This window comes from Brassica napus, unplaced genomic scaffold (assembly GCF_020379485.1).
Source record: "Brassica napus cultivar Da-Ae unplaced genomic scaffold, Da-Ae ScsIHWf_2721;HRSCAF=3486, whole genome shotgun sequence".
NCBI lineage: Eukaryota > Viridiplantae > Streptophyta > Magnoliopsida > Brassicales > Brassicaceae > Brassica > Brassica napus.
In genome coordinates, this window is record NW_026016001.1 from 3715 (window position 1) to 15741 (window position 12027).

General features: G+C 36.4%; 2 pseudogenes; both read left to right on the forward strand.

The window, feature by feature from the left end:
- Positions 1-277: 277 nt before the first annotated feature.
- Positions 278-4486, forward strand: LOC125602029 (annotated as a pseudogene).
- A 3952-nt stretch (positions 4487-8438) lies between these two features.
- LOC125602030 lies at positions 8439-9795 on the forward strand (annotated as a pseudogene).
- Positions 9796-12027: the final 2232 nt, after the last annotated feature.

Consider the following 12027-nt stretch of genomic DNA (forward strand, 5'->3'; position numbering starts at 1 on the left):
TTTCTCAAATGGTTTAAAATAAATAAAAATGAACGGTGAGATTCGACTCTGACCGGTCTTGATTTCGTTACATTTCTGAGTCACAGCAATCGTAATAGACTATCAATCATCTTCTTCTTCTTCTTCTTCCTCCTCTCTGATTATTATTATTATTCTCCAGAAAAACCCTAGAAAGCACCACCACCCTCACGATTAGTCTATGCCAAGGTGGGTGGTGGGGGGAGCAGTAACCATCAAAAAGGTCACCCTTGAAAGCTTAAAACCGAATCGAATCGAATCCACACAATCGCGATAGAATCTGAGGGGGGAAGGATGTCGTCGGAGATCGAGGTGGTGGAGGAAGTCCAATCTAATCACAAGGAGAACGGCGAATCGAGCTCTAAACCGATTGAGGACGAGAGTTTGAAGAACGATGTGTACACTGCCGCTGCGTATGGTGATTGGAGAAGCTTCATAGATTGGTTGAGTGTGAGGGTTGCTCTGTTTCTGAGCCCGATGGTCTTGGCTACTATGCTCTTCAGTGGTCTGCATTGAACAACCGCTCCGCCGTTGCTCAGTACATTATCGAGGTTACTACAAAGTTTAATCCTTTTTTATTTATTTTCCAATTTGGTTTTTCTTTTGTGTGTTGTTTGTGGATCGTTAAGCTAAAGCATTTGGGGTTTTACAGCATGGTGGAGATGTACACGCGACGGATCATACTGGACAGACTGCATTGCATTGGAGTGCTGTTCGTGGTGCTACACAAGTTGCGGACTCTTACTGCAAGAGGGTGCGAGGGTAGATGCTACAGATATGTATGGATATCAGGTTCAACTCCTCTTTAACTGTTTTTTTTTTATGGAGATTGTATGTTGTTTAAATGCTAGTGAACTGCTCTTTTGAACAGTGCTTTAGGCTGGCACTCAGGTTCTGTAACTAGTATTGCTTGCTTGTCATATTGTGGTTGCATTTTTCTAGTAGGATGGGTGTGTTCTGAGTTTAATGTAGTTAAAACAGCACTTCGTAGTTTGCCACATGTTTCAGTTAGGAAGATGATGAGCTCATATTTCAACCAACATTATGCATTTTAAATTATAAAATGGCTTGATCTGACTCTAAATACCTGACCCTTGGATTATGAACTAAGCTCTCTGCTAGATCCAATCGGATATCCCTTCTCTTGTTTATTCTTAATGGATGCATGTTATAGTAAAATGTTTGCAGCCAACACATGTGGCAGCACAGTATGGCCAGACAGCTTTTCTCTGCCATGTCGTCTCAAAGTGGAATGCTGATCCTGATGTGCCTGATAATGATGGAAGAAGCCCCTTGCACTGGTAAGGTTGCCGCGTAGTGGAACACAAGCTTGTCTTGCTGAATTGTTACTTAGTTAATGGTTTTTGGCTTCTTTTCATACTTACGTCTTATTGCTTAGGTTTGCTTAGAGACTGGATAGTTGATTTTATTTATTTTCGTTACATATTCCTCTAGGTTGTCCTAGTTGCTAAATTGGTTTTTACTGGTTCTCGAGTTTTTTTGTTTTGTTTTGAAGATCTCTGGAATATATATTTCTGTTTCGATCTAGAGACTAATTATATTGGTTAGTTGTTTCTTCATAGTTCTACTGAGAGTTCTGTATTGTTGCATGCATTATTCTGCTGCTTGGTTTCAGGCTTGCTTATGTTGACATTCAAATTGCTATTTTCGGTAGCTATTCAGGAGAAAGTTCTAATTGTCTTTCTTTTCTTCTCATGTTTTGAGAAATTCAGGGCTGCATATAAAGGTTTTGCAGATTCCATTCGCCTTCTTTTATTTTTAGACGCATATAGAGGACGGCAGGACAAAGAAGGTGCTTACAAACATAAACTTTCTTTTACATCCTCCTTATTTATTGAGTTAGATTAGAAAATCAGATTTATATATCATATTTTTCCATTTGTTGATTCTGTTATCAGGATGCACTCCTTTGCACTGGGCTGCCATTCGAGGTAATCTGGAGGCTTGCACTGTGTTGGTTCAGGCTGGAAAGAAAGACGATTTGATGATTACTGACAACACCGGGCTTACACCCGCACAACTTGCTGCTGAAAAGAATCACCGACAAGTTTCCTTTTTCCTTGTAGGTATCCGATTCACTTTTTCGGCAGTGCATCAATTTTTAGTTAAACTGTTGATTTGATACTTTCCTAGTGGCTACTCCGGCTAGCATCGTATTTGTAATTGAATCATTCTATTGGCCTGGTGTTTGTTGGCACTTCACATACCTGGAAACAATTACTGTTCGTAGCTGTGTTATGTCCGTTTCTTAAAACCCTGCACATTTTTTTTTACATTCGAATGAACAGCATCATGTTTGAAAATGTGAGAAGTCATTTCAAATTACTGTATGAATATTTTTCTGATAAACACTTCATTTCAGGGTAATGCTAGAAGACTGCTTGAAAAGCGGTGTGACGGAAGCACTCCCCTTGGAAAATTGTCAAAGTTGGACTTGCTCCTGTTCTTTGGTTCATGATCCTGCGCTTCTGCTCATATATACTAATTCTGTTATTTTGGGTAGTTACCTTGGCCTCTTGCATCTCTTTGTGTGCAACATATCAAGTAATTATTCTATGCATGCTTAACTTATTATTTTATGCAACCTTTGGTCATTGCAGCATCGAACCTGCCAAAGCTAACAACTGGGATTGGTTCGCTTGCATGGCTGGGATTCATTCTTGCAAACCGCAGGACTAGTTTTGTTTTACCGTTGTAGCAGGTACATGCTCACCCTATATCACTTCAATTTCTTTTATGGCATTTACTAGTACGAAATTATCTGCGTACCTCTAGAAGTGGTTTTCTTTTCGTTTTATAATATAAATATTTTCTCTGCAGGAAGGATCCAGGTTATATAAAAATGAATATCCATGATCCGCAGACCATGAAAGATGATGTTGGTACCATTAACTTTATTGGTTCTCAAATTCCATATTTTATGGTTTCAGATAATCTCGAGTATTTTCAAGTGTCATACTCATTACAAGTTTTCTTAACCTTTTACAGGAACCACTGTTGAAAATAGAGCTAAACCCCTGCTTTGCTTTCTGGGAATTGGACGCAGCTCTGTGCAACATGCAAGGTACCTCCCCAACTTCCCTCCTTTATGTATTTCTTATATATTAAACCAATATCCAATTATTGATGCACATCATGAAATTTATGTCTTCACGGGGCTACTTTGTTTCTTTTTGTTCAGATTATCAGACCTCTTCGAGCTAAGCACTGTTCCACATGCGATCGCTGTGTAGAGCAATTTGATCACCATTGTCCTTGGGTATCAAACTGTGTCGGAAAAGTAAGTACATGTTCCACTACACCATTTTTGACATAAATTATTGTTCTTTCTCAAAATCGCATTACCGCTTCTATTTATTTTCCCTGCTTTGTTCCTCGAACATGATTCTAATATGTGGATTGCGTTTTTTTTGACTTATTACTCTCGCAGAAAAACAAGAGGGAGTTTTTCTTTTTCTTCTACTTGAAGTTTTAGCGATGATGATAACTGGTGGAGTCACTCTTGCAAGTATGTTTGTAATCGAACTTGCTTTTTAAGGCTTATCCTGATATGTAAAACTGGAAATACTTTCAGATAAAAGTTTAAAAAACGATGTATTATATCCATGCAGGAGTATTGAGTGACCCTTCAGCTCCATCTTCGTTTGGAGCATGGATAAGCCATGTCGCCACAATCACGTCGGTGCATTATCCTTTCTGATTGTTGAATTCTGCCTCTTCTTTTCAGTTGCCGTCTTAACCGTCATACAGGGGTCTCAGGTGAGTCCGCACTCCCTTTTTCTCATTTGCAAGTCTTTGTGATCATAATTGGATGTTTTTCTTCATCCAATTTGAATCTCTCGTCTCCTTGGGCTCAACAGATATCGAGAAATATAACAACAAACGAAATGGCTAATGCACTGCGCTACAGCTACCTCAGAGGTCCAGGAGGTCGGTTCAGGAATCCATACGATCTCGGTTACAAGAGAAACTGCTCGGATTTCTTGTTGAAAGGTTATAACGAAGATATTGAGTGTCAAGAAGAAGACTCAACACCGAGACAGAGGGTATTAGTATGATGCAGATGCAGCGAAGTTCCAATCTTCAAAACGGCAATGGCCACGTTGCTGTAGATGTTAACCCAATACACAATTCCCAGTCAGGACATGTTCATTCTTCCAAGTGCAGCCATGGCCATAGCAGTAAACCAAAGAGTGATAGTGTTCCTTTGGGTTTGGGACTTGGTCTTGGCCGGAACCCCACCCGAGCTGTTGTACCTCCATGATATGGTCGTCTCCTTCTTCAATGTGCATTTGTGTTGTAAGAAACACGTCGAGTCATTGTAACACCCTATTTCTGGTGAAGATAGCAGTTTAACAGAAATGGTTGTACGTTATTTATTTACTTAGTTGGGTTATGGAAGCTTTGTATCCACATATAGTTTGATAATCCTTGCTTTTTGAAATCATAACCAGATGTAAATTAATTGTCGCAAACACTGCATTACAGATTCATATAAGTAAACAACAGATAACAAAATAGAACATATATGTGTATATGTTCCTTCCTGTCTACAAAAATCTGAATCTGAAATCCTCCTCTACCACAAGACAAAACCTGCAAAAAGAGATCTTTGTGGTTTGATGATGATTGAAAGAAAGCTCAAGTGGCATCCAGAATGTTAAAGCACTGTAGCAATCGGTAAACATAACAGTAGATAGTTTTATGACAGAGCAATACAACCTTGTTTAAATTTGCAACAGACAAAGAATACTTGGTCTTATTAAGTTATTTCAATATCCTGAACCAAAAATCATAGAGGTAAGAGAGGATCAGACCTAACAGTGGCCAACAACATTCTTAGTAATTTAAAACCTTATGGCCAAAAATTCTATGAAATGAAGCTTTCTCACATATATATATATACCTTCAAACGAAGCTAGCTTTAACTAAGTTGGATTCCTGTATTTGACATATGAAAAATATTTTCAATCCTCCTATTCCCGAATGTGAGAAACTCTTCATGATCCTTAGGAAATAACTTGATAGCTTCAGTAATGCAATTATGTACATCTATCTGTAAGGAGAAACGTTCCAAACTGGTCACACGTTTATGTCTTTGAAGGATTGGTTTGTGTTTCGGCATTACATTCTTTCTTATTTTAATTTGTCCATCAACTTCTAGTATCTACCCCATGAATATACTTTTTGCTCTTAGTTCTTCATGTACTTTTGCTCTTAGTTCTTCATGATACGATCTTTCACTGATTATTGAAGAAAACTCGACATCATCCTCTATTCTCTGTAACAAAAGTTACATCATCCTCAACAGTGGATAGAAATCATTAATCACGCATAATTATGTCTAGTATTTTGTATAAACGAAAATGGAAACTCCATAGTCAGAACATACCAAAAACGAAAAGCTAAAAATATGTTAGTTATGACTTATGATTCTCACTAATAATAAAAAAAAATTGAGAACACAACTGATAATAATAATGCTACCGACTACTATGATCGAGGAGCCCTAGTTTTTGATTTAGTGCGCGCCAAGGAAGACCAAAACATAACTTCCTTGGAACGCAAAAACATTAAAAGAATTTTAATTTTGATTTTATGCAATGCGTAGAACCGGCTAGGTCGTGCCGTGGCCGGTACTTGCAACGGAACCGGAGAGACAACGGTTTAACCATACTCTCCTTCAAGTACTTCCTACACCGCTCCGCCTCCACAGTCCCCAACCCCGCGAGCGAATTCGCCAGAGCCGTTTTCCTCAGATTCAACCCCGAATCACTCGTCGTGATACCACCGCTCCTCCTTCGCCTCGGCTTCAAACCTAGGGTTCCGATCTTCTTCTCATTCGATTCGATCCCGAACTACTACTACTCGTCGCCGTTGCGATACTGGTAGATCTCCTTCGCTTCGGCTTCAAATTAGCTAGTAGCTTCACGATTTCTAATGTGCTAATCGTGCAGCGGGAGGGTCCAGTGTGCGTCGACGACGTGGGAGAGCACCGGCACTTTCGATTCCTCGAAACGGCGGAGGAGGGTTTCGGGGTGGCGGCGGTTGCGGTGGAAAGCCTCTTTAAACGGAGGTTGATTTTATCGAATCTTTCGGAAGGAGAGAGGGCGGAGGACTGACGAAGCGCTTGATCGTCCAGTAGCCGCCATCACTGGATCTAGAGAGAGAGATGAGTTCGTTTTTGTTAACTATAAATGGAGTCTTGTTGAAGATTTCGTTCGATTCGGATCCTCTATTTATGGAGGTTTACTCTGGCGGTTGCATAACAAGTCTCGAAATTGTAAATTCAAATAAGATATTAAATGTTTGACCCAAAAAAAAAAAGAAAAGATATTAAATGCTAATTTTCCCCTTTTTTTTTGGTTTGAGCTCTTAATTTTCATTTAACAAATTAATCAGATCTGTACCAATTTGTAAACCAGAGCCTTGTACCCAAATAAGCCAAAACCGATTTGAATATATGTCTAAGCTGATTCGAATCGAGATGAAATTATATTCTGATTTCTCTCTTTTGGAAAATATCATAGAATATCAATATAATATTTTATATTCCAAAATTAGCATACAAAAAAAGATCATCAAATAATTTATATTCAGATTTGAGTTAAGTAATTAAGAATATCAATAAGGATTTATGGGATGTATTCGATCTAAAATTTAACGTGATTTGATTTTTTAATGAGTTTTTAGATAATTTTATATGAAATGGAAGATTTAATATATTTTTTTTAACTAATCTACAATATCACTTAAAACTTTGAAATTTGAGTTTAAATTTTTTTAACTAAGAAATTTCATTCAAACACTCTAAAATCAGTTCAAAACTTTAAACTCTACAACTTCAAATATTTTCAATAACAATGGATTTAATAGTACTTTATGAAATTTCAAGCTCAATAACCGTAGATTTTTAATGAGTTTAAAATTCATGTTTAAATAACCGTCTATTTAAGGAGGTTTACGCAGCAATTTTGCGGCTGTAGACCGTGACAAGTAATCAAAATTGCAATTTAAATAAATGATATTAAATGATTATTTTCCATTTTTGTATGGTTTGACCTATTAATTTTCACTTAACAAATTAACTAAAGCCAAAACCAACGTGAATACGTCCTTTTTTGTGCAACAGTGAATACATGGCTAAAATGATTTAAGGGGGGTGTATTGAATTGAGGATTTTAAAGTGTTTTGGTATTTCTTTAAATTTCCTGTTATTCAACTAATGATTTATATTTTTTTCTTCAAATTCTGTGTTATTGAATATGACATTTATCTAAAGTAGCTTAAAATCACTTGTAATCCACTGTTATTCAATTAACAATTTCTAAAAGTAAATCAAATCTACTGTTATTCAATGATAAACAATTTTAAGAGAAAACTTTATGAAATGGATTTGAAACTATTTTTTTTGTTATTTTCAGTCAAAACTATCGTTACACAAATCCCACCATTGTACCTGTTATTTGGAATACCCAAAATCAAATAAAAAATTGACCACGCCTATGAGAACAGAGAGAGAACAAGGAAGCGAGAGATCAGAGACGAAGCTTTCCAGAAAAGTACTGAACTTTTGATTCCCTCTTGTTCATGAATCAATACCCAGTCGACAATTTTGGAAGCCAAAGATTCGATTTTGGAGTCTCTCAAACCTGAAGGGAGCCCTTTGATTGTTAGATTTGATTTCGTCTCGAGCTTTTCGTTGGATCCGAGAAAAAGGTTTTGTGCTCTGAAGAATCTGAGGTTGAGCTAAGGCACACGTCGATTGATTTGTTCCTTTGGTGTTCTATCAAAAGGTCTGTTGACAAAATCTTCTCTGTTTTGGTTCTGTTTTTAAAATCCCATGTTATACACAAGACAGAGAAGATTTTGACAACAAACCTTTTGATCCTGAAGAGTATAAGCAAGTCTAGTAAAGTTTATTTGTTCTTTTCATGTTCTACTCTATGGTCAACTAATGTTTGTGAGCTTGAAAACTATGTTAGGTTTTTGATCGTGACTCTCTTTGCGTCTCTATTTTTTCTACGGCTTTGGTTCACCCAAATAATCTTTGCTTCAACTCTCCAAACTCAAAAGCTTGAGGAAGTATTCTTCTACGAGACTGCTTGCCAAGTATGAAAGCTAAGATACTGCTTTGGTTCTGTCCTTCCAAGTATGCAAGCTAAGGTACTGCTTGACAAGTATGCAAGCTAAGGTACTGCTTTGGTTCTGTCCTTCCAAGTATGCAAGCTAAGGTACTGCTTGACAAGTATGCAAGCCAAGGTACGCAATGCTGATTTTCTAATTTTTGTTTTGGATAAATATGCATCTTGTTGATATCTTTATGGGCTGCTCCTTAGAAAATTGAATAATATGATGGGCTTTTTTCGTTTAGTTGTTTAATTAGGGTTTAGGTAGGTATGCACATATTATAAAAATCAGTAACATGGAGAAGAGCTTACAAAACTGATAGGATACGAGCATCAATCATCTCTTTTATTTGTCAAAGTGAGTATTCTTTTTCATCACTTTGGCTTACTGGAATGTGTAGTTTCAGATTGGTTTCATTATTTTGTTTAGTTTCATGAATTTGGATGATGTTTGTCTTTGAATATTGTTCCTTTTATGGGTTTGAGTCTTTTGACGATCAATATAAAACCCTGTTAATTCACTATTTAGATATGGTTTTACAAAGACTATAGATTTATTATCTTGGTTCTTATAATCTTGTGTTGTTATATGACTAGTTACCTTCCAAACAATGGGAGATCCAAAAGACGTAAAAGGTAAAGGTCAATACCACTCATGGTCTGGACCTGAGCACAAGTTGTTATTGAGGTTACTAGTGGATGCAATCAATCAAGGTTTTCGTGATGCCAGCGGCAAATTCAACAAACTGACGGTCGAATCCAGAATACTAACAACTCTACAGCAAGAAGTTGGATCTAAAAAAACCTACGGTCAGTATAAAAATAGGATGAAAATCTTGAAGGGTAGGTACCAAGTGTTTGCAGATTTTCTTCGTTGTAGTTCTGGTTTTGGATGGGACTCTGAAACGAAAAAATTCACAGCAGATGATGAAGTATGGAAGGTCTATCTGCAGGTAAAAAATTATAATATGAAATTCATGCTTATGTTGGTGTTGTTTACATATGATTCTTATTATAGTGATCTTTTTTTTAATAGGCTCATCCAAATAATAAATATCTTGTGTGATGATTCGTTTGAAGATTTTGAAGAGCTAAGGATATTTGAACAGAATACTGCAACTGGGCAGAATGCTGTGGGACTAGGTGATTCTGTTGATGCAGGATCCTATCAATTTGAAGAGAACGAGAAGACAAATGATAATGATTTTGTCCACGTGATAGATGAGGGAGGAGGAATAGAACACCAGCAAACATGTGAACCTTCATCAAGAAAAAGCATTGGAAAAGCTTTCACATAGAAAGAAAGCTAGGACGGATGCATATAACTCGGAAGGGTTTGTGAGGAAGTTACAGAAATCAGTAGCCAAATTTTTGACATGATTCAGAAAAGATGGGTGAAGGAAGCTGAAGAAAAAGAAGCTGAAGACAAAGCTAACAATGTTTGGGATGCTATCAAGGAAATTCCTGACTTGGATGATGATTTGCGTTATGAGGCGATGACCCTTGTTCACACCTTAGGCATGAAATCTGGTTTCGTGAATATGTCCATAACAGATCGTTGTGGATGGATTAGAAGAAATCTCCGTAAACCAAGTGGCTGAAGTAACATGATCGGAGTTCTAAAGATAGTTCGTCATCTTGGAGTTTTTATTTCTTTAAGTTGAGTTTTATTATTACTTTAGCTATGGTTTTGTTTCTTCTTTGCAGAATTGTTATGTTTTTTGTTCTTTATATGTTATGGTTTTTGTTTTTTTTTACTACAATGGTCTAATTTTATTTATTTATATACGACACTATCTTCTTGTTTTCTCCTACAATGGTATAATTATATTTTACATAGGAAAGTAGTATATTCTGTTCAAAGTAAACATTGATTTTGGCGGCTAAATTTGGCGGCTAATCGTTAGGATACGATTCCTTAATGATTTGTGTAACCTTATTTATTTGTCCTCTTCTTCTCTAGCTAAAGTTCATCACCGCCGCTTTATATTAGCATTATTTCACACTTTGTTCACCAATTATCATTATTTCACACTTTGTTCACCACTTAGACAGTTTCTTATGACTTGTTATTTATGTTTTTGTGCAGAGATTTCAATGGCTCATATTGTTAATGCAAATGAAGAGATACAAGTTAGGAAAAAGAGAAAAAAGATGTCAAATTTCAAGATAGACGTTGATATTCTCTTACTGGTCTTTTCTATCATTGTGAAGGTACGTAATGTCGTTTCACGTATTCCACAAACACAACGTGAAATTAGAAGATCAACTACAACACTTGGACATGAATACATACAAAATGCTTTGGTTGAAGATCCTAAACATTTTCGACATCTATATCGTATGTATCCGGATGTGTTTTTGAAGTTATGCTCTATTATAAGAGTAAAGATGGGATTAAAAGATACAAGATATGTTTCAGTTGAAGAAATGCTAGCCACCTTTTTGTTCATTGTTGGTCAAAACTCAAGGTATATTCAGGCTCAAGATAGATTCAAGAGGTCAAGATTCTCAATAAGTACAAGTTTTCATACAATTCTGAAAGTGTTAAACGCACTTGCTCCAAGTTACATGGCCAAGCCTGAAACAACAGTGCCTCCAAAGATAAGAGATAGCACACGATTCTATCCTTATTTTAAGGTACATGTAGTTCTTCTCTTATGCATTTTTAAAATACCGCAAAAAAGTTTACATGTTTCTATATTTTATTAGGATTGTGTAGGAGCTATTGATGGAACGCATATTCTTGCGATGATAAGTGGAAAGGATTCATCTAGCTACCGCAATCGAAAAGGACAACTATCACAAATGTTTTAGCTGCATGCAATTTTGATTTAGAATTTATATATGTTCTTAGTGGATGGGAAGGTTCAGCTCATGATGCTAAAGTATTACAAGATGCTTTAACAAGAAATTCTAACAGATTACAAGTTCCAGAAGGTATGTCTGGTTCTTATGAAATATTGATGTGTTATTTTTGTATTTTCTTAAAATTATTTGTATATGTTATATGATTTCAGGAAAATTCTATTTAGTCGACTGTGGATACGCCAATCGTCGTAATTTTCTGGCTCCATTTCGAAGTACTCGCTATCATCTTCAAGATTTTAGGGGACAAGGCTAAGATCCTGTGAATCAAAATGAGTTGTTCAATCATCGTCATTCATCCTTGCGAAATGTGATTGAGAGATTTTTGGCATCTTTAAGTCAAGATTCCTCATCTTCAAATCTGCTCCACCATTTCCATATAAAACACAAGCAGAGTTAGTTCTTGCATGTGTTGTTTTACATAATTATCTTCGTAAAGAATGTCGTTCAGACGTGTTTCCTGAAGAAGTTGTTATCGCTGATGATAATGAAATTGATGTTCAAGAAATAGGTGAAGATGAGAACATGGATGATGATGTTCAAAATGGCACTCAAGAACAACAAAGAGTGAATGCTAATAATTGGAGAGCAAATATAGCAGCAACCATGTGGACATATGCTATGCATATGGATCTTGATGCAGCAACAGTTTACGTTGTTTTTAGATGTTATCTCTGCTACTATGTTTTTTTATTTATCTTTCATGTTATGGTTTATGAATTTGGTTTTTTGATAAACAATTTTGATCTATTATATTGGCTTTTAGTAAGTTCTGGAGCTTTCTTGAATATTGTCAAGAGACAGCTGTTCAAACTTGTTGCAGAGATTGAATTAGAAGAAGTACAAGACGAATTGATTATGTAATATGCCATTGGATTTTCTTGCTTTTGGGATCTCGATGAGTCAACCTCAGGAAGTTGGATATGGAAGAGTATCTGCAAACTTGATCTATAGCTCTCTCTCTCTCTCTCTCTCTCCTCTCTCTCTCTCT